The sequence below is a fragment of the Rhinolophus sinicus genome, chromosome 10, assembly GCF_057876585.1.
Source record: "Rhinolophus sinicus isolate RSI-liver-muscle chromosome 10, RSI-T2T, whole genome shotgun sequence".
In the NCBI taxonomy this organism is placed as follows: Eukaryota; Metazoa; Chordata; class Mammalia; order Chiroptera; family Rhinolophidae; genus Rhinolophus; species Rhinolophus sinicus.
In genome coordinates this window covers 7,678,574-7,700,120 of record NC_142510.1, presented here as the reverse complement: position 1 = coordinate 7,700,120, position 21,547 = coordinate 7,678,574, and the positions used below count along the sequence as shown (strand labels likewise).

Here is a 21,547-nt window from a genome sequence, read left to right as displayed (position 1 = left end):
TTACCATCATCCTGACTTACAAATGAAGAAACTGGGGCCCAGAGAGGTTCAGCTGTTTGTCCAAACTCACACAGATGGAGTGACAGGGCTGGGGTTTGAACCCACACCCATCGGACTCAGGAACTCTTTTGTATGCCTTGCCTCCAAACGAAACGTTAAAAGAAAATAAACTCTTAGTGGGAGAAACACATCTGAATGCCTCTCGAGATATCAACTCTCTGCCTCCCTAACATGGGTAAAAAGATGCATTTCCTGCAGACTTTCACACCACACACCATGCACCCAAAACAAACAAACAAAAAGACTGGCCTATGATGGATTCTAACGAATTTTGTCACTGCAGACTTTGCAGTTCAAAAGGATGTGCTTCTTTAATAAGGAAGGGGGCACAGCATCTTACTGATCAACCAAAGGGAGATGGCCACAAAGTTCTTCCTCCTCGATTTGGGGAAACAGACAATGAAGGGGAAATCTCAGAATTTCAGAGATGCAACTTTTGTCCAAAGCTGCATATTTAAAGCGACAGTGTGCGTGGCTGGGCTATCTCAGTTACCTGCTGCAACACGAGGGGAGAACAGGCAAAGCCTCTGGGCTGCTGAGTCTCAAAGCAGCTCAGTCTCAGCTTTTAATATGGCTCTGCTGAAAGAGAAGGCAAGAGCCCCGGAAGTCCTAGAGAAAAGCCAAGTCTTCAGGCCCTGTGACCTTCATTCCGACCTGACGCTGATATTGGTGAACTGATCCTGAAACGCAGGGAGGTGGGAATAAACTCCACGAGGGGCCTTGCTTTCAGCAACAGATGTGCTCCTCAAAATTTTGGCTGAAACAGCCTGAGAATTCCCTGAAGCATACTGGGGGGAGCTGCTACTTCAGGCACTCACCACAAGCTTGAGAGTCGTCTTGTTCTGTGTCTGCACCTCACGTTCATTCGATGTTTTGGGAGCCAAGCCTGGTAGCGAGAGGTCTGCCCGGAATCCTCAATTCAAAGGGAAGGATCTAAAGATGTCTGGCCGACCAGCTTTATCACTAATAAGTCAGCTCTAAGACATCACCAGAATGAGCCTCAAAAACACGGATGCTTAAGCCAGACTCAAAAGGCCACATGTTGTGTGATTCCATTGATAGGAAATGTCCAGGGTAGGCAAATCCACAGAGACAGGATGCAAAGTAGTGGTGACCAGGGGCTGGAGGGAGGGTGTTGGGAGGAAATGGGGGGTGACTGTTAATGGGTGTGGGGTTTCTTTTTGGGATAATGAAAATGTTCTAGAAAGAGAAGTGATAGCTACACAATACTGTGAATGGACTACATGCCACTGAATCATGACAAAAATGGTGCATTTTCTGTTTTGTGAAATTTTACCTCAATAAAAAAAATAAAATAAAAAGGCGTTGCTGGAAATCTCTGATCTCCAACGTCACAAGCCAAGGCTTACAACTCGAGCCTCCAAATTCACCACTAGTCTTAGGTCGGCCCATCTTATGGGCCCCGTTTACCTAAAATCAAGACCACTGGGGTCTTCCGGGTACTCCCCAACGTGCCCCACCGGGGTGACCAAAGGTCCTGGGTTGCCCAGGATGGAGGGGGCTCCCAGGATGCACTAGACCCCTACGCCCCACCCCTCTCACTTCACCTCCCACCGTGTTGCAAAAGCAAATCTTGTGTGTGTCTGCAGCCGTGACAAATGCCCCACACATGGCGGTGCACTTTCCTCTTCAAACTCCTTTTCTTTCTTCCTTCCCAATGCGCCTGCAAATTCCTCTCACCCATCACGTGCCAGCATGTACGTCACCTTCTCCAAGAAGTCATCTCTGGCCCTCCCCAGGGAGAATTCCTCCCTGAACCCCTCCACACAGTGCAGAAGTCCAGGGCGCAGGGTCTGGAGCCAGACCACCTGTGGTTACAGCCAGGCTCCCACACGTCCCACGACATGTTGGTGCCTCGGTTTCCCCATCTGTACAATGGGCACACTGCTCGTTTCTTAAGGTTCTTGGGAGGATGAAATGAATCCACTGTGAAAAGCACCCAGAACAAGGACATGCTAGCTGCTATTAACACGTGCTTTTCTGCTGTACCTGTCACACAGCATCTTTCTTTACTTGTCTGTCTTCCCGACCAGTCTATGGGCCCTATAATGGCAAGGATCAAAATTTATGAAAATATGCACCCCCAGCGCCTAGAACTAGGCTCCAAACATCATGCGTGCTTCACAGGATGACCCACCACCCCAGTTTGTCCGGGACTGAGGGGTTTCTCTTGATAGGGCACTTTTGGTGTTAAAACTGGAACAGCTCCGGGCAAAGCAGGACAAGTTGGTCACCCTGATGCTTTAACAAATGTTCGTGGAAAACAATACCTGGGTACGAAAAGACCCATCTTGGATGGCATCAAGATTTGGAAGCAGACATAAATGGGAGGGTGTCTTACCTTAATAGCCTCAACTCAGAATCTGAGAAAACAATGTTTTTAAAGAAAGATGTTCATGTGACGACAAGCCTGTCATGGATGGTCTCACAGTTCAGCTCAAAGTAACATGAGGACTTGGCCAAAGCGTTACCAAACATGTTCCAGAATTGGAATCACTTAATTGGGTCTGGAATCCTTCATTTCCTCCATGATTTGGGGGTGGAGGGGGTGGTGATGTTTGTCAACAGGGCATCCTGGGATATGCAGCAAGAGATCAAGTCAAGATGTGGGTGGAAAGAAATTGAAAGGGGAAGTGTGGAGGCATGCAAACACCAACAAGATAAAATCAGGAAGGAAAAAAAAAGCCACAGTCTCTGAAACTCAAGATCACTTCATTTTTACTCCTGGATGTAAGCTGATGACATTGCTAGTATCCCTGCTCTGTGGAGGCACCTGGTTTCTGCCAATATCCACTCCCGGTCCTGGGTGGGGTTATGGGAGAGAGTGAGGAGGGACACTTCCTGCATTGTCCATTCAAGAGCTGAACTCATGACCACTCTCCTTGCTGCCACCACCCCAAACTCAGAAGTATGTGTCACTAGGTGTTCATTACCTGATCCTGGGTGTGGCTCTAAAGCTACTTGTTCATCATGGGTGATGTGTCATCCATTCTTCAGAAATGACAATCTCTCTTTTTTCATGAGTGTCAAGACAATTCCAAGATGCCTTAACGTCAGCAACCCCCGCTGACACGCGTGGACAGGAAGGGGGAACAGAGTTCACACCTTTGCAGGTATCTCCATCCTCAGTGCTGCTCAGTACCCAGCAAGGACTGAAGGGACACTAGTGGCACAGGAGGGACTTAAGGAGTCTCAGGTCACTTTTCCTTCCCACCCCCATCCTTTTCTGGTGAAATGACCAACAGGCAGGAAGGGCCCAAAAACAAAAGAGGAAGAGGACAGAGAGCTAATGCCCAACGCTGAGAATTCTCTTTGGACAATTGGACAAGACACAAAGAGCTTCACAGCAGAATCCAATCAGAAAATGCCCTGGTGGGGAATTCGAGCTCATGGCCACTGAGCTCAGAGATATCACAGGAAGGACGTCTCTGCCTGGTGCCCAAGACACTGTCACACATGCCATTTTCAGAGACACCTGCGTGTATTCCCCGGTTATTCACAAGATATGGGCGGGTACCACCCATATCTCAGGACACAGCAGGAGTGGCCTGGACCTTGGCCTGGCCCGCTGAGTACCCAACGGTCACCAAGAAAAGAGAAGACATGGAGGAATGTGAGCAGGCGGAACATGCTGGGGTAACAAAAAGGCCCAAAGAACAGGATTAAGACAATGGGATTTTTACAGCCGGTGGAATGTTTAAGAGCAGAAACTCTGGAACCAACCGCCCTCAGTTCAAATTCCAATTGTGCCACTTCCAGGCTGGGTGAATTTGGGGGGCTAGCTTCATTTCTCTGTGCCTCGATTTCCTCATCTGGAAAATGGGCTAACAGTAACTGTACATCAGGGGTTGCTGTACTAATGAAGCGAGCCAGGTGTGCTCAGAACACTGGGTACATGGGTTCTATAAACACATCCGTTCTAATCACTTACAGGGAAGCTGAGTAAAGCCCAGGGAGGGCTCATTTGCCCACAGTGACACAGGTTTCACCACGAGGAGGCAGGAGGACCCGGGCACAGACCCCATCACACCACGTGTATCCTGTTCTCTATGACGGTTTAAATGTTTCCTTGTTAAAATGTAAAAACAAAACACCTCTTTGCTCAGCGTGGGTCCTTAGCCCCTCAGTCTCCTGCCTCTTTCATGTCCACTGGTGAACCCCTGACCACCACCAGCTGCCTTCCTCCCTCAGCCTCCACTGCCAAGCCCACTCCGTTTCCTGTCCCTTCTCCCGAGGCTGCCGGCACTTCCCCTGGAAGGACTTCCTCACCTGGCCTGGTCCTGCACCTCTGTCTCCTTTAGGGGCTGATCCTCCCCCATCAGCCCTGCCACAGCACGTCCCCAGGGATTCGGGGGTCTGTACACAGCGCCTGTGGTCCCCCCACTCCTCAACCCTACACCCCTCAAGCTGACCATGGGCCACCCCTGGACAACTGCATCTTCACATACGAGAAGATTCTCATCTCTCTCCAAAGCAGGGAGGTACAGATGGTCAGGTGTAGTATCGTCAGTGAGAAGTCATGTGGACATCACATGTCTGCTGATACAATGGGGTGAAAAGGGTACGTCAGCTCTGTGGTCTTCCTTCCCCAAACCTCTGACCCCAGGCTCATCATGAGAAAACATCAGACAAACCCAGACGGAACGACTTCCTCCAGGAGACCAGGCCTGTCCTCCTCAAAACTGCCAAGGTCATAAAACCCAAGGGAAGTCCGAGAAACTGTCACAGACCAGAGGAGGAGACCTGACAACTACATAAAATGTAGGATCCTGGGACAGAACACAGTGGGAAATCTGGTGGCCTTCAAATCAAGTCTGGAGTTCGGTTCATAATAAGGTACCAATGGCAGTTTCTTAGTTGGGACAAACACACCCGGTGATGTAAGATGTTGACAATGGGAAGCCAGATGGAACATATGGGACTTCCACACTAATTGTGCAACATATCTGTAAATCCAAAACTATTCTAAATTTAAAAGTTTGTGTTTTTATATTTTTCATTCATCATTAGATTTGCCATTTTTACCTGGCAAAAAGCAAAATGTTTGCTTACTAGCCTGGGGGTAGATGTCACCCAGGGCTGGTGAGAAGGTAAACTGAGGCTCATAGGATAGAAGCATCTGCCCAAATTTAACATGCACAAGTCCTGTGACTCGGCAATTCCCCCTCTAGAAATTGGTTATCAGATATAAATAACGCCATGCATGGACCAAGTGACAAAACCATGAGCACACAAGGGCAGTCACTGCCATGTTGCTAGACCCACCTACGTGTCCATCGCAGAGGACCAGGTCGATCAGCGATGGCCCATCAACGCAAGGCAATGGTATGCACCCATCAAAACAGAGCGAGGTGGGAGGGGGGTGGTAGATGAGGGTAAAGGGGACCCAATATATGGTGATGGAAGGAGAGCTGACTCTGGGTGGGGAACACATAACGTGATATACAGATGATGTGTTACAGGATTGTACACCTGAAATCTATGTAACTTTACTAACCATTGTCACCCCAATAAGCTTTAATTAAACAAAAAGAAACATAAATAAATCTTAGTGCCTTAAAACAAACAAACAAACAAACAAACAAACAAACAGAACGAGGAGTTTTACGTGCAGAAATGCAGTTATCTCCAAGATGATCATTGCATGGAAAAAGCCCGAAAAGTGTGCACAGCCAGCCACCATTTGTGTACAAGGAAGAAAGATGTATATATTTCCTTACATAACATGCATAGCGTCCCCCAAAGGATACACAAGAAGCTGGTCACCGGGGCCGCGTGTAAGCAGGGGAGGAGGTGAGCTGGGGATGCAGTGGGACAAATACTTGTCACATTTAAACCCTTGTTGATCTTTTGTATGTTCAGCAAGAAAAAAATTAGAGGAAATATATTTATCAGTTATGACTCAACACATTTATAATTTATTGATTATAATTTAAAATATTTATTATCATGCATTTCTAATTAAATAATATTAATTTTTTTTTTAGTGGGGAAAAAAGTTTCCTCTCCAAATCCTGCCCGGCCCTCTTCAAGCTGGCTTCCCGAGTTCTCCTACGTCGGTGCAAAATGACACCATCACAGCGCTTTCTCCATGAGCTGTGTATCTAGTCCCTGCCCAGCAGCTGGCCCTCGGCCTCTCCCTGAGTGTTTGCAGAGTGATTAAAGCTTCTGATCACTTGTTTGGTGAGATGTGCACTCCACCATTCCCGCTGGGTCATCCCCAAATCAGTACAGCAATACCCTCTTCACCACTAAGCTAGAGTTCTCCTCTCTGTATATTGTGCTGTGATCCGTTTTTCATGCAGGAGGATCTGAAAGCCGACCGCGACTCTCCCTCGATGGTCCCAAGGAACCCATGTGGGGAAGCAAAGTCAACCAACATGGGCAGATACGGGGGCAAACACAAAGGGGAAACTGAGTCCAGATTCTAAGGCAAGCAGAGAGTCTGGGGGACAGTGTGGCTGAGCACGCAGAAAGAAGCAGGCACACCTGTGTCCTGTGGGGAAGTCAGGAAGGTGGGTTGGGCTATGGGAGCCTTTACACCACCAAGAGCCTGGCCCGGGCAAGATGGGCACCAGGCTGGACCTTCTGGGGAGGGACCCCGAAGATTTCATTAACCAGCAGCCCAAACATGACTTCAAGTCTCCCCACCCCCGACCAAAGTATTCAACTCCTGCCAAGGAGAGTTCAGATTCTAAAAATAAGCCTCAAAACCTAGAATACGGGGAGAAGCCAAGCACAGCAGAAGCCACCCAACAACTCATCAATATAAACACACATCAAAGGCCCCCGGCCCACAGCCAAGAGGTCCTCCGCCCGCTCAGATCACAGCTAAACACAAGGAAAACTCCAGTCTCATAATTTCTGGGGTTGCTTCATTCTGACTGACGGCCTCTTTCAACACCCCTCCCCAGAAAGTATCTTAACTGTGTTCAAAAATCGATCCCATATTTCTCTCTGCCTTCTTAAAACCTGCAAAAATAAATCAATGCCACCCCAGGCTGCGATAGTCCAACCGGGGCTGAGGGCAGCCCCATCTCCATTTGCCACTTCCTATCTTCCCAGGCCGGGGGGAGCCCAGAACCTGGGCCTCCAGGTAAAGCAAGTGTTACTGTTTCCTTGGGTGCCTCCTGTGAGTAAGGTGAACAAGCATGAGCATCTGGCTTGATGATAACATCTGTGTTACTTGGGAGTCTTATGTTTGCTTATTTCCTCAATTCCCGCTGGCTGGTATTATAACTGTCATGTCTTTGAAAACTGGAAAACAACAGTTTTGCCTTTAGCAAAATTTGGGAATAAGGTGAGTCGGCAGTAAATGTTAACTGCTGCATTCTTTTAAAGCCTGTCCCACTTCGCGACCCAGCCCACACCATTCAGCCCTCGACGGCATATGCCTTCCTCATGCTTCCTTACAATTTCCTGTCTGCAAGTTAGGAGCTGTCCCCCAAACGGGACCACACTGCACCCCTCCAGGGGAAGGGCTCTGTTCCCTATTTCCCTGGATTCCCCGCAGGGCTTTGGGAAAGTGACACACAGCCTACCTCTTCCATGGAGCTCAGATTTCGTGTCAGGTGTGGACTCTATACCCCATAAACAACGGCCATTATCTACAGTGAAAACTCTTTAGAAGTATGTATTTTTTAAATGAAGAAAAGACAAATCTTCCTTATCAGAAGAATTCCAAATGATATATACAGACACCTTCCCCTCCAGGAAGTGGAATTTAATCTTTTCCCTCCCCCTCCTGGGTGTGGACTATTGTTAGTATCTTGCTTTTAAAGAATAATCAATGAAAAGAGAAAATGAGTAACTTTACAGTGGAGAAGCCTGGCAAACACTGTCTTTATTCGGTGACTAACGTCTTAGTGATGCCATGTGGCTATCATGTACCCCCTGATGTGACAGGACGGGAAGGGCTCATCACCTCTGTGGCATTCTTCCCCAAACCCATAACCCCCGTGCAAGCATGAGAAAAGCATCAGATAAACCCAATTCGAGAGAAATTCTACAAAATCCCTGCCCAGCACTCCTCAAAAGCAGTTATGAAAAACAAGGAAAAATTGAGCAACTGTAACAGACCAGAGGAGACAGGGAGATGGAGCAATTAATGGGTTGGGAGCTTGGAAAGGAAAAAAGGACCTCAGCGTAAAAACCGAACTCCAGATAAAGACTGTGGAGTCTTTATTGATTAATAGTGGGTACCAATGTCAAGTTTCCTAGTTTGACAAACGTACTCTGGTGATGCTGGAAGATGCTGGCAATGGGAGAGGGGTGTACGGGAACCCCATGTATTAACCGCACCTTTCCTGCAAATCTAAAATTAAACTATAAGGTGAACTGGAGCAGGCAGGCCTCACCCAAAGGCATTCAAGTTCAATTTCTTAAAAATGTAAAAAAGGGGTTTATTTCTTTAAGAAAGTATTTTTTAAGTGTATTTTGGTTAAATGTAAAAGATTAAATGGAGGCAGGGGTGATGACCAGTGTTTCTAATATTTCTAGTTAGGGAGGTTAAAAAAAAGAAAGAAAAAGAAAAAGACACCCACAAATTTAAGCAAATGATCAGGCCTTAAAATTTAAGGAATCTCCAAAACTCCTCCCAGCTGAACGCACATCGAAGCTCCACAAATCTATACCCCTTCCCTTAAGATGTAGACTTTTAAAGTGGTCTTAAACACATGTGGGTAAGAAACTCTTCTAAAAATACATCCTCGTGCTATGTCTAGGAACAGTTTTTTAGATTTAGGTATCAGATCAACACACAAAAGGGCAAGGCCTTCAGAGAGAAGATAAAGCCCCGTTTTCACCACCAACTTAATCCTTTAAGATCAGTGCTTTCAGGAAGAAAAAAGGAAGATTATTCAATTCCATACCCCGTTCCCACCCTCCAGCCCCAGAAAAGAAACCTGGGAGACATCAGGGAATATGAGCATCACAGAAATGACCCCGGGAGACCCCAGGGAAAAAAAGAGATTCCTCTGGCAAAGGGCACACATGCAAATTGTCAGGTCTCCAAAGAAAATAGCCTAGTTTGTAGATAGGCGGAGGACCAGCTGGAAAGGCCCAAACAGTCTGGTCTTTTACGGTCTCTGGAGAAAAATGTTCTTTACAATAATGTGAGCATAAGTGAAACCTGATTACAAAAGCCCTAAGGGACTCTCTGGCTTGTACATTTATTAAATGGAATACTGCTCAAAATCCTTAAGGTAAGAGCCACTGGCTAGCCATTTTTGAAATACAAAGATTCTGCAATGCTGTTTATGTTGTAATGGAATTTAACCTGTAGAAAATGTCGAACGTGAATGGTACTTCTTAAATTCTAAATTAATAAGGAGGAAGAATTTAGACAAAAGGGGAAATTGGACTCTCCAGCCGTCTCCGGGAAAGGAAGTGAAAAATTGTACTAGGGTTCTTGGGCTATTTGACCCCCTAAACAAATTCAATTCAGTATACCTCTGTAAAAACACAGACGTTCATAGTGAAATAGTTCAGAGCAACGCATTCAAATTCCATTTTCTGAATTCAGTCTGTTTCTGCAGGGCGCTATGTTCCACAAGTTACAGATAAAGTTACCACAATCTGAAAGCCAGGTTCAAACATGGCGCAAGTACAAATTACAGTGAATTGTGGAACGAGAAATGCTTCCACCAGGGAGTTGGGCCGCTCCCCCAGAACCAGAGAGGGCAATTTCCCTCTGGGTTCCTGTGAAACCACATCCCGGGTTTCCACATGAATGATGGTTTTTGATGAAACAGGGCAATGAGAATATTAACAGGACTGCACTGAGAGACAGAACTGCGTGTACCCCCGATTGCAACTTCATGAAAAACAAAACAAAAACAAAAAACAAGCACCATGGCAAAAGACCAAGCTGCTGAATTAAATCAATCAATCAATCAATCATGCTAGTTGCTTTCATTCACACAGTGAGATTATGCCTGATTCTATACTCTCTGTAATATTGTTATTTTTAATATAACTTTTAAAAAATATCAATGCACTATCTATGAAAATAACCTCCCTGGATCCAAGGCTCAGGCAAGTCAACTGCTAAGCTCTTAAATTTACCCCAGGAACACTGTCAATTCTACAGCTCCACGAGCTAAGTAGCTTAAATTCTCCATCATTATATGGGATTCTCTGAAGTTAACACAGACGAAGAAGAAAGTGATTAAAAAGAAAGTGTCCCAAGCTTTCAGGATGCTGGTGAATCAACTTCCTCAGTACTAGGAGGTGAACAGGAAATCACTACACAGACACGCTTCGATTTTCCCTTTCTTCTGTCCCTGCCTTAAATCCTACGAAATTATACACGGTTCTTGAAGAGACAGCTTCATTAGCTACAAAAGTGTTATCAGGGCTGCTCCAAGTGCCAGCGCAGGTTCAAACAACAAAACGAAATTGTGAGGACCCAGGAAAGTACCGCTTTGAGCTCAGATAACAATTTTAAGGTAAATAAACACCAATCCAGTGCAGAACGGGTCAAGGGCGGCGCCAAATGGGCACCAAAGATATCATAAACACGTCTGCACGAAAGAGCTAAGGAGGCCTATTTGCCTGAGGAGATGGATCACCTCACCCACAGGGCTATTTTCACTACAGCAAAAGCAAAAACAAACACAGGACAGGTGCCAGTGCGCAGACTCAAGGATTTCCTCATGTGGATCTTCTTTTTCTTCCACTGTCACCGTAGCTTTGGGGAGGTTCATCTTGGGTGGGAGAGTTTTAAGTTCCTCGTAGGTACCAGCCCATTCTCAGAGTGGCCTTATATGTACCTCGGATCAATGGTTAATGGCTACCATGCATGCACTCTCCTTGACAATGAACTTAGGCTGGAAATGCCTCCGGCTTCTTCCCTCTCAGTGGTTCCCCTTTAACTGTCCTCAACCCTGGGTATTTGTGCCTCCTCCGAAGCTGGGCTGAGATCCTTCTGCTCTTTGGAATGCTGCCCATCATGTCTACATGTCTCTTCCACATGTGCTCAGGCCTTGGCTGTGTGACTCAACTCTCCTCTGCTATCCTGGCCCCATGCTCACTGCAATCTCCTTTCCATCCCTCCCAAGCCCCTTCCAGGTAGTAGTGGGCACTGGCTTTTTCCCGGGTGTGTTTCCACACTCCACCCACAGCATAAACCCCTCAGGACCAGGAGCCATTTCTTCCGTGTCCTTTATAGGGCAAGGGTAGCCCTTTATTTCCCCACAGCCATCCCACAAAAGGGACTGAAGGAACAAAAAGGCAGTTTACTTGCCAAAGACAGTGAGTTACTTCAACCTAGTATTTTAGAGACTTAAGAAATTGATCCTCTGTCTCAGATCAAATCCCCGAGTCAATCTACGGAAATACTTCAACAAGGATACTTTTTCAAATGTGAATAAAAGCATCTATTATTAATGCCTTACAGTAACAGAAAAGAGAGAAGATGGCCCTCTCCCATAGTAAATCTACAATAAGTGTTTCTTAGAGAGTCTGGTGCACAGTCAGATCCCATTGCAAGGGCTGGCTGAGAGGAAAGTCAAGTGCAGCATGGGTGTTACTCTATGCCAGGTAGAGCAAATCACCTGTTTTCTGGATTCTGATCCAACTATAATAAAACCAAACAAACATGGAGGTGGAATCTTAAATACCAGCCTCTCTTTACATGGCATCCAGATTAGTACTATTTAAAAAGAGCTACCCTGAGAAGGCTGGGAGTGGCAGTAGGAAGGTAAGTGAAGCAGTCAAGCACACACGCTTTCCTGAAAGGGGCCCCAAATAGCCCCTGAACTAGCTTACCAGGTAAGCACCAGCCTACCAGGCCAAGAGGAGCTTATGCCCCTTGGGAAGGCTGGTGAGAGAATCTCACCTGACAGGCTCAGATAGGAAGGCCCTGGTGGCTTCCAGGTACTGGGTTTCCCAATCACCAAAGCTCAGTGCAAAAGGCAATGACATCAACCCTACTATCTGGAAGCACAAAAGCCACGCGAAAACTAGTCAAGGGCCAGCTGGCCTGATCCCTGAAATGGTGGCCCTTTCAGGATTGCCATTTCACCTCCCCTCCCTGACCCTGAACAGTAGCTGGGGGCACAACATCCAACCAACCCACTGCCCAGATCCATACTGACCTGGAAAGCTGAGGGGAGGGCACCTGTCTAGCTTGGCGAGGACAGACGATGTCCACCTCTGCCACAGTTTCCCGGGCCTGTGCCACCAGCATCTACCCCGCACCAGCAGTGAACCGGGTCTGGGCCAAGCCGAGGTCACAGGGCGCCCACTTTACCCCGCGGGGAGGCGGTCTAGTGGGGCCAAGGTTCCCTTCGCGTGGTGTCCCCAGATTTTCACCTCCCGTGGGCTCCCGAGGTTCTCCGGTGTCCACATAGGGACCCACCGAGGGACATCCTAGATATTGCGTGGAACCCCGCGGGGCAGGGGCAAAAAACGCAGATGCCGTTGATCCCTAGAAGCCGAATTTCTGGGACCTGGGTCCGGAAATTCTTTGGGTTTTGTTATTTGTTTTGTTTTCGTTTCTGAACTCCCCGGTGATGATTCTGCAAATCTCAACTTGGAGATCGCAGCCACCAGAGCGAACCGAGACTTTCCTGAAAAGCTTCGGGGCCTCCTTCCCCGGGAGTCAACATCGCAGACCCGGAGCAGCGCGCTTTCAGGTTAGGGGCCGGGAGGCCCCACCGCGCGTTCTCCGCGGGCCATCGGCCCACGAGGGGCGCAGGAGCGGAACCCAGCCGGTCCCACCGCCGCGACAAGCACCGGGAGGCTGGCAACCAGCCCGCGCCGGCCTCGCGCGTGAGATCTCGGCCAGACCCCTGCGCCCTCCACCCTCGACCCCAGGAACCCGCCGGGGTCCTCAGCCGCCATGACCGGTGCGATGGCCCCAGGTCTCCCGGCCTCCGCTGCTCCCGAGCCCGGGGGCAGGTGCTCGCGCCGCAGGGACCCCGCTCGCAGCCCGCAGCGCCCCTCGGCTCCCGCCCCCGCTGCCGCGCCTCTTAGCGCCCCAGCCGTGGCCGCGCCGCACTCACCGCCGCCCGCGCCGCCAGTCGAGCCGGGAGGTCTGAGCCGGTCGGGCAGGCGGGTGGGAGGGCGGGACCGCGGCGGGGGCGGGGGCGGGACCGGCCGGGGCGGAGCGTGCGGCCCCGCTTCCGGCTTCTCCCCACCTCCGCGCGCTGCCGGGACCCGCGCCCGGGCACCCACGGGGCCACCACCCACGGGGCCACCACCCCGAGCCACGCCCGGCCCGATCTGAGACTCCGCCAGAGGTCACCATCCTCCGGACACTGCTCTTCCCCTTCACCCCTCCGATTTCCCGCTGCCCAGGCGAGACCCTGGACCCCTCACTCCCTGAAACCCGGTTTCAGCCCAGGCCCCTGATGCAGACCTTAGAGCCCTCCACTCGCCCCCGCCCCCCCGTGTCTCCCCTTTCGATTCTGCCCCTGCTCGTCATCCCCGCCCCGTGCTACTGGCACCCCCACCCCACCCCCACTCCATCCCCGCTCTCTCGACACTAGATCTCGCAACTCTGGCATTCCTTCCCCACCCAGGCCACCGACCTCGAGTCCCAGATCCCACGCTGAGGGAATCTCGCACTCCCTGCCCGTCACTGTCTCACTCCATCACTGAAAACTGCAAATTGGTAACTGCAATTTCAACATCCACTTAACCCTCTGCCCCTAAATGGATGCTGCTTGCCTATATGATAAGAGCCCCATCTGCCTGCTGCAGTAATATCAACAACGCTGATCCAGCACGGCCCCCTGGGAAGTCATTACAGGGCATTAATGAGCTTGTGCCGCTTTGAGAGTAGAGCCCTGGAGATGGGCAGAACCCTAATGTGGCCATCTACAGAAATGCCACTTGCGCAGAGAGCCTATGAGCGCTGTCATGTGTGGATTCTCAGACCTGGATCCTACAATTCCTCTGGTGGTGGAATCCCCTGCCTCTACACTGAGACCCAGAGACACTGAAAGCCAGACAGGGAGAGTGACTGGTCCAAGGTTCCACAGCAGACTGTCCTCTCCGTCCCTGCCCAAAGCTGTCACCGCTTTTCACCACATCAACCCAGTTACCATCAGTCGTGGACATATTACTCATTGAGGAGGGGATTTCAAAGTCCTCCCAAGCATGGGGAGTTGCCCGATAGATGTTACTGGCCAGGCCAACCTCTTACTGTTTTAAAACTACAAAGGAAGCTGGATTATGCCCAGCCTCGGCAGTTTTCCATTCTCAAGGTGGGCAAATAAACCTGTTGTCCTGACATGAAACCAGAGTATCATAGACTATCTCTGGCAAGACAGGAGCCTACAGAACATCTGTCAGACAAATTGTTCAAGAAACAGCCCTTGTGAATGCTTCCTTCCTCCCTCCCCCTTGTTTTCTTCTTCCTTTGTACGGAGGGAGGGAAAAGTGATCGAACACCTGAATTTCCTTCTGTCTTCTACTTGGTGTTAACGCATCTTCATTCATGTTTCTCCCCCAACTGCAGGAGGTGGCTTTGTTTTTTCATCTGCCCTAAACACTTAACCATAGCTGTAAGCCTGCGATAACTTATGGGGAGAGCTGTAAAACTGTAACTCTTTTTTTAATCCCCCAAAAATCACAGATTGAATTTCCAACCCAATGTTTCCAACGAGGGAAGAAAAATAAACCAGCCACATGATCATCTCAATAGACGCAGAAAAAGTATTTGACAAAATCCAACACCTTTTCTTGATAAAAATACTCAGTAAATTAGCAAATGAAGGGAAACGTCCTTAACCTGGTAAAAAGCATCGGTGAAGAGCCCACAGCTAACATCATCTCCATAGTGAAAGGCTGGATGCTGACCTCCCCGAGATCAGGAACAAGCAAGGATGTCAGCTTTTGCCACTTCTTTTTAACACGGTACTGGAAGGTCTAGCCAGGACAATTAGGCAAGAAAAGGAAATTAAAAGCATCCAGATTTGAAAGGAAGAAATAAAACTATCTCTATTCGCAGATGATATGATGTTCCATGTAGAAAATCCTCAGGAATTCACACACACACACACACACACACACACACACACACAATTAGTGCTAATAAACAAATTCAGCAGGTGGCAGGATACTAGATCAACAAACAAAAATCAGGTGCATTTCTACAGTAGCAAGGAACAATACAAAAATGAAATTCAGAAAACAATTTAAGGAAGTTTAAGACTTCTACACTGAAAACTACAAAACATTGCTGAAAGAAATGAAAGAAGACCTAAATAAATGGAAAACATGCATGTAGTATGTCAGTCAGAGTTCTATCAGAGAAACCGAACCAGAGGAGGTAGATAAATAGATATATAGACATACAGATATAAACATATATGAAACTCTCGGGCAGGATCTGAAACTCTAGTCCCCAGGTGGAGTTCTTTCTCTGGGAATCCTCAGTTTTGCTCTTAAGGCCTTTCAACTAAGTGGATGAGGCCCAAATTACCAAAACAATCTCCTTTCCTTAAAGTCAACTTGCTGTAGAAGTTAACCACATCTACAATACACCTTCACAGCAATGCCCAGATTAGTGTTTGCTTGAATTACTGGGCACTATTGCCTAGCCAAGTTGACAAATAAAACCAACCATCAAAGATGGCAATACTCCCCCAAATCAATGTACAAATCCAATGTAATCTCTATCAAAATCCCAATTGCCTTTCTGGCCGAAATAGACAAGCTGATAGTAACATTCATATAGAACTGCAAGGGGCTCTGAAAAACAAAAACAATCTTGGGAAAAAAGAAGTTGGAGGACACACATCTTGATTTAAAAGAAGTTTCCACAAAGCTACAGTAGTCAAAGCATGTGGTATTGGCATGAGACTAGACATATAAGTCAATGAAATAAAATTGAGAGTCCAGATATAAACCCATACGTCTGTGGTCAATGGAGTTTCGAGAAGGATGTCGAGACCATTCCATGGGGAAAGAGTCTTTACAACAAGTGGCGCTGGCACAACTGAATATCCACAGGCAAAAGGAGGAAGTCGAATCCCTACCTCACACCACATACAAAACATTAATTCAAAAGGGAAAAACTATAAAACTCTTAGAAGGAAACAAAAGTACAAATTTTCATGACCCATATTAGGCAATGATTTCTCAAAGGTGACACCAAAAGCACAAGCAACAAAAAGAAAAAAATAGATAAACTGAATTACATCAAAATTAAAAAGCTTTGTGCATCAAGGGACATTATCGAAAGAGAAAAGACAACCCATAAAATGGGAGAAATTAGTTGCAAATCATACATTTGACTGCAATCATACAGACTGATCAATCAATCTATTCAGATTTTATAAAGAGCTCTTATAACTTAATAACAAAAAGACAAACAACCCAATTTTTAAAATGGGCACTGGAATGACACAAAAATTCTGGAGAAAGGCAAAACTATGGAGACAGTAAAAAGACCAGTGTTTGCTGAGGACTGGAGGGATCAGAGCCAGATGAATAGGCAGAGCACAGTGGAATTTTAGGGCAGTGAAAATACTCTCTATGACATTATGACGGACACTTGTCATTGCATTTGTCCAAACCCACAAAATGTACAACATCAAGAGTGAACCCTGGGGGGCCGGCCCGGTGGCTCAGGAGGTTGGAGCTGTGTGCTCCTAACTCCGAAGGCTGCTGGTTCGATTCCCACATGGGCCAGTGGGCTCTCAACCACAAGGTTGCCGGTTCAACTCCCGCAAGGGATGGTGGGCTGCACCCCCTGCAACTAGCAACGGAAACTGGACCTGGAGCTGAGCTTCACCCTCCACAACTAAGACTGAAAGGACAGCAACTTGAAGCTGAACGGCACCCTCCACAACTAAGATCAAAAGGACAACAACTTGACTTGGAAAAAAGTCCTGGAAGTACACACTGTTCCCCAATAAAGTCCTGCTCCCCGTCCCCGATAAAATCTATAAAAATAAAAAATAAAAAAAAAAGAATTATTAAAAAAAAAAGAGTGAACCCTGGGGCGGCCAGTTCACTTGGTTGGTTAGAATGCGGTGCTCTTAACAACAAGGCTGCTGGTTCGATTCCCATATGGCTCACTGTGAGCTGTACCCTCCACAACTAGATTGAAACAACTACTTGACTTTGAGCTGATGGGTCCAGGGAAAAACACACTTCAATAAATAAAAGTTAAAAAAAAAAAAGTCAACCCTAATGGACACTATGAACTTTTGATAATTATGATGTGTTGATGTAGGTTCATCAGTTGTAACAAATGTACCACTTGGGTGGGGGTGCTGACAATGGGGGAAGCTGTGCGGGTGTGGGGGGGGTATCTGGGGAATGTCTCTACCCTCCTCTTAAGTTTTCTGTGAACCTAAAAGTGCTTTTTAAAAGTTATCTTTTTAAAAACAAGTTCTCGAGATGGATGGTGGTGATAGCTACCATTGTGAATATACTTAACGACACTGAACTGTACACTTAAAATGGTTAAAACGGTAAAATTTATGTCATGTATATTTTACAACAAAAAATAAAATTAAGTTAAATTAAAAATGGGCAGGGGGGTGGGAGATGAGGGTAAGGGGGATCGAATATATGGTGATAGAAGGAGAACTGATTCTGGGTGATGAACACACAATGGGATTTATAGATGATGTAATACAGAATTGTACACCTGAAATCTATGTAATTTTACTAACAATTGTCACCCCAATAAATTTAATAAAATAAAATTAAAAAAATAAATAAATAAAAATAAAAATGGGCAAAGTACGTGAACAGACATTTCTGCAAAGAAGGTACACAAATGACCATCAAGCACATGAAAAGTTGCTCCGCGTCATTAGTCATCAAGGAAATGCAAATCAAAACGACCATGAGATACAACCTCACACCCACTGTGCTGGTCATAAATTTTTTTTTTAATGGAAATAACAAGTGTTGGGAAAGCTATGAAGAAACAGAAACCCTCCTACATTGCTGATGGGAATGTAAAATGGTGTAGCTGCTATTTCACCCCCAGGCAGATACATAAAAGAATTGAAAACAGGTATTCAAACAAAAATTTGTGTAGAAATACTCACGGCAGCATTATCCACAATAGTCAAAAGGTGGAAATAACCCAAATGCCCATCGACTGATGAATGGATAAACAAAAGGCGGTGCATCCACATGACAGAATATTATTTGGCCATAAAAAGGAACGAAGCACCGATACCTGCTACAATGCGGATGAACCTTGAAAACCTTATGCTCAGTGAGAGAAGCCAGACACAAAGGGCCACATATTTTATGATTCCAATTACATGAAATTTCGAGACCAGGCAAATCTATAGCGACAGAGAGCAGATTAGTGGTTGCCAGGGGCTGGAAGGAGTGGGGGTTGAGAGTACTGCGAACAGGTATGGGTTTATTTTAGGGGTTGCCAAAAAATGTCCTGGAAGTTGATAATGGTGATGGTTGCACAATATTTTGAATGTACTAAATGCCACTAGATTGTATATTTTGTGAATTTTATCTCAGTTAAAAAAAAAAAAAAAAAGCAAATCAGGCATCTCATGTATGCCGTTAGGACACGGCAGGAGGGGGCCACACAGTGTCACACGAAATCTGTGACTATTCCTTTTCCTAGTGGAGACTTTGCAGCTGTGTTCTAACCCGAAACGCAGCTGCAACGTCTCCACTAGGCCCAGGACGAGATCTGGGAAGTAGACATGCACATGCCGATACCCTGGAATCACATGGCCCAGACAGAAAGGGAGAGACTTCGTCTGGGTGACACTTCCTCATTCAATTTCAGAAATAACAGCCCCCAAGGGAGCAAAACCAATTGCCTTAAAAAAATGCAGAATATGATCCACTTTTTGTTAAAAGAAAAAATTTACACACACACACACACACACACACACACACGTGGAAAAAATTCTTCACACTTTTTCAAGGATAAAGAACACTATAAATGGTTATCCCTGACTGATGGAAATTAGGAGTTTTGTTTTCTCCTTTTGATACTCTGACTTTTCTAACATTTTAAGAACTAACACCAACTGCCTAAAAAAAAACAAAAAGAACAAGTAATTTTCAAAAACAAAGAACCCAGTTGCCAGAAATAGTCTCCACTGACTGGTCTGTTATTTATAACCACGAATTCTGGTAACTAATGTTTCCATAACACCTTTTCCATTTCCAAGACACATTTCCCACACGTATCACACGATTCATTCTCACAAAAGCCCTGTGCAGCAGAGAATTGGACTGCTGAGTTATACAGATGGGGAAACTGAGGCCAGAGGCTTGCCCAAGGGTGCCTGCCCCCCGCCCCTAGCAAGATCCTGGCTCACTGTTCTTCCAGGGCCCTGGCTATGGATGCTCACGGACATAGAGACCTTGGTAGAGTCTCAATATTGCAGACTTGTAATACATTCCAAATATTACACAGGACATACTGAAACTAAAAAAAAACTCACTCATTGTTTGTCTAAAATTCCCATTTAACTGGGCATTTTCTATTCTATCTGGCAACGCCAGCTGCCTGGTCTTCTGCTATGTCAGGAGACCCGAGTCAACCCTTGGTCTCTGCTGTGGGCGATGGCACCTGTAGCCAGGGCCCAGGGAGAGACCCAGGTGAGCTTCCCGGGCCCCATAATTCCCTGGGTTAGCCCTTCCCCTGAAGGTATGGAGACTATCCCAGAACCGGCTATGCCTCCGTCTTCACCAGGCCCACCCAGCAGCAGCTCTGGCCTGCCCAGGGCAAGGACCTGGTTACCTGATTTATGGGGGCCCCATAAACCTCAGGGCCAATGTGTCCTCAGGATGAGAGGCCTGACCCCCTCAGTAACAACACCCAGATGTCATGCTGCGTGCCTGCGTTTCTATTTAACAAGACATATGCCGGCTCCAGGCACAGGCTACAGAATGAGCCCCTAATACAGACTGATAACGACGATGACAACGACAAAGGCAGTGACAGGACACGAAAGCTGGGTCCCCACTGGGTGCCAGACCCTGGACAAGGCACTTTTCTATTATCTCATTTTTCTCCTTACAAAACCCTCCTGTTTTACGGATGGGGAAACTGAGGCCCAGAAAGCTTAAGTAACAGGCTCCAAGTCACACAGCCCCTTGACCCCCTCAGCTGATATGCCCTGGATGCCAGGCCTGTTCCAAAAGCAAGGACCAGGGTAACAAAGGGCAAATTCTTTACTTCCCTGGAGTTTATGTTCTGACTGGGAGCAAGGCAGAGAGATAATAAATCAATAAGAAGGAGTGACTTTGCAATCATTGCTGGCTCTTTCTCGTTGCTATCACCTCCGGGAAACACATGTCTCCATGGCACAGAGAGCTTCATTCTCAGAGATCTATTCCACCTCCCTCGGCGGGGAGGGGGTGGTGGTGTGGGTGGAGCATGCATCCCAGAATCGTGTTTATTTTACCAAGAGTCACACGATACACCAGTCACACGATGCTTTCCCAACAACCCTGTGAGGGAAGTAGTATATTTCCAGTTTTAAGATGTAGCAATTGAGGCCCAGAGAGGTTAAGCAAGGTGCCAAAGCTCACACAGCTAGTAATGGTAGCAGAGTCACTGAACCCAGGCTGCCTGGCTGCAAGTCCATATTTTGCTACCATGCCGTGGAGATCTTCAAGCCTTCTAAATCACCCAGATCCGTGTCTTTCGGGCTTTTGAACCTCAGAACCTTTCCTTTCAATGCAGCCTCTACAGAGCCCCAACATACAAAACAGAAACAAGCAGTTCTGTGTGATTTGAAGCAAGCCCCAGTCTGAAAGGGAATAGTCTGCCAATGTGTCCCAGCCCAGGCCAGGTCTCCAGGCAGCTTCCTCCTCTCGATCAGGGCACCCACAGGCCCTCTGTTTACATGGGGGCTACCTTCTCATCCAACTTTCAAAGGGACTTCCTTGTCTGGGGTTTTCTCCCAGGCGCACCACTGCTGGGCTGTTTCTGTGTTTCCTGGAATTTGAACCTGAACACCAGTGTTTGTTCACCAGCTCTAGGTTGCCTGGCACCAGCTGCTGAAGTTGGTTCAAGGCCGGTTCCTTTTCCAGCCAGAAGAAGGGCAGGCCCGGGGCTGTAAAGCAAGTCTGAGGAAGCCTGGAATCGCCCAATGTCCAGAGGGTCTGATCAGGGCGTGGGGTGGGCAGTGGGCAGTCGGGCTCCTTTGGTTTGAGGAAATGACTTTGAGTCTGGCACGAGGTCTATGCCAAAGTCCCTCTCTTGGTTCCTTCCTGGTGGCAGGACCTCGGTCAGGCTCTCCTTCCAGACTCCCCTGTTTTCCCAGCTGTCCTGCCATCTCCTAGTGTGGCCATGACAACGAGATAAACTCCTGAGGAGAAGCAGCACGGCAGCATGCCTGGCACATAGGAAGGCTTCAGTTGTTCATAACTATTATTATTGTTGCGTTGCTGTTGTTTTTTAAGCTCCCCTTCCACCCAAAACAAAACCCCACAAGCCCTATGAACGTGCACCCATATGTTTCTGGAATTATAGTTCTGATCTGCTAGCAGCAGTCAC

At 47.2% G+C, this 21,547-nt stretch overlaps 1 protein-coding gene across 5 annotated transcripts in view; it reads right to left on the bottom strand.

Annotated features, from left to right (window-relative positions):
* LITAF (lipopolysaccharide induced TNF factor) overlaps positions 1-21,547 on the bottom strand; it is a 93,654-nt gene that overhangs the window by 11,472 nt on the left and 60,635 nt on the right. Inside the window, exon 1 of one of the 5 annotated variants that reach the window (XM_074322862.2) lies at positions 13,089-13,222. The exons of 3 other annotated variants lie outside the window; for them this stretch is intronic. The gene's annotated coding sequence lies outside the window, so the exon portion shown is untranslated. Of the gene's footprint in view, positions 1-12,179; positions 13,223-21,547 lie in introns of those variants that run through there. One more of the 5 variants, XM_019719696.3, reaches the window with a different exon arrangement.